The sequence below is a fragment of the Chiloscyllium plagiosum genome, chromosome 8, assembly GCF_004010195.1.
Source record: "Chiloscyllium plagiosum isolate BGI_BamShark_2017 chromosome 8, ASM401019v2, whole genome shotgun sequence".
Classification (NCBI taxonomy): Eukaryota; Metazoa; Chordata; class Chondrichthyes; order Orectolobiformes; family Hemiscylliidae; genus Chiloscyllium; species Chiloscyllium plagiosum.
This window is the reverse complement of record NC_057717.1, coordinates 5,201,331-5,203,228: the sequence shown is the minus strand read 5'-3', so window position 1 is coordinate 5,203,228 and position 1,898 is coordinate 5,201,331.

Genomic DNA, 1,898 nt, shown 5'->3' with positions numbered 1-1,898 from the left:
GTGTGTGTGTGTGTGTGTCTGCATTTTAAACAGGGAAATATTGATCACATATATACTATATATATACGATGAATGGCAAGCTGTTTATATATGATCTATCTATAAATATATATATATATAGATAGATCATATATAAACAGCTTGCCATTCATCGTTCCATCATAGTTTGAGTAACGTTGCTCTGGATCATAAACGTGCTATTTGAGCAGATTAAAGAAACTAGCCTGACCTGTTCCTGAAACTGACCCTGACCCAGTCTGAGACCTTTATTATCGGCCACATCACCAATCTGGTCACATTTAACATTTGTTGTGAGCAGTGGAGGAGTGGAACGAGAAAAGGAAACAGTGACCCAAAAGGTCGGGGAACGAGAGACGGGTGAGCCTGATGTCAGCGGTGGGTAAGTTGTTAGAGGGGATTCTGAGAGATAGCATTTACATACATTTCGGATGTCAAGGGTTGATCGGGGTAGACAACGTGTCTTTCTGCATGGGAAATCATGTCACATTAATTTGGTTGAGTTTTATGAAGAGGTAAAAAGGAATTTGGTAATTTGGTAAACTTTGTCTATATGGACTTCAGCAAGGTGTTTATAACATTTCATTTCGTAGACAGATTAAAGGTTCGGTCACATGGGACACAGAAGAAGCTCGTCCCAATTGGCTTGAAGGAAGAGGGATATTTTGCAGACTGGAGGCTTGTGACCAGCAGTGTGCTGCAAGAATCAGTGCTCAGTTCACTGCATTTCATCATTTATGTAAAGAACATAGATGTGGATATCGGGGCCATAGTTAGTAAGTTTACTGATGACATCAGAAATGTGGTGTCGTAGATTACCTCAGAGTTCAACGAGACCACAATTCGATGGGACAAAGGGGCAAGGAGTGACAGATGAAGTTTATTTAGATAAATATAAGGTTTTGCATTTTAGGAAGAAAGTATACACTTAATGGCAATGTCCTGGGGAGTGTTATGGAACAAAGAGACCTAGGGCTGCAGGACATTGTTCCTTGAAAGTGCTGTCGCAGGTAGACAGAGTGGTGTTGAACATATTTGGTACATTTGCCTTAATCAGTCAGAGCATTGAGTATAGGGTTTGTGGTGGCATGTTGCATCTTCCACCGTGTTGGGAAGGCAATTTTAAGAAAACTGCATACAACGCGGTTGTCTGCAGAAAAGATTTACACAGATGTCCCAGGGAGAGGTTGATAAGGTAGAGGTGTTTCTCCCTGGAGTGTCAGAGGCTGAAGGGTGGCATTATAGATGTTTATAAAATCATCAGGAGAATGGATATTCTGAACAGCCACGTTCTGCTCCTCAGGGTACGGGAGACCAGATTCAGAGGCATAGGTTGAAGGGGAGAGGGCGAATGATTGAGAAGGGACCTGAAGATAAATATTTCACACAGAGAGTAGTGTGTGTAAAGAAAGTGCTGTCAGAGGAAGTGCTGAAGGCGGTTACAATCGCACATTTAAAAAGTATCTGAAAGAGGAGGGATATTGGCCAAATGCTGGCAAATGGGACGAGATCAGATTTGATATCTGATCGGAGTGAACAGATTGGACTAACTTATCTGTTTCTGTTCTGCATGACTCTCTGATTCTGTAAGAAGGATTACGAAAAATTCTAAAATGACCTTTCAAGTGGGAATTCTCATCACTGGAAGTTAATCGTGCCTCTATGTTCACATTGATTGAAAGCTGCGTTACTAAATATTTGACAGGGAAGTAAGTCACGGATATTGGGATACAGACAGGAAAGTAAGGCTGAGTCCACAACCTGATCATCTACAATCGTAGTTCCTGGTGGAGAAGGCTCAAAGTATCTAATGACCCACTCCTGCTCCTCAGTTCCATGTTTCTGTGTTCCATTCAGCCCCTCATACCTGCTAGACAGGG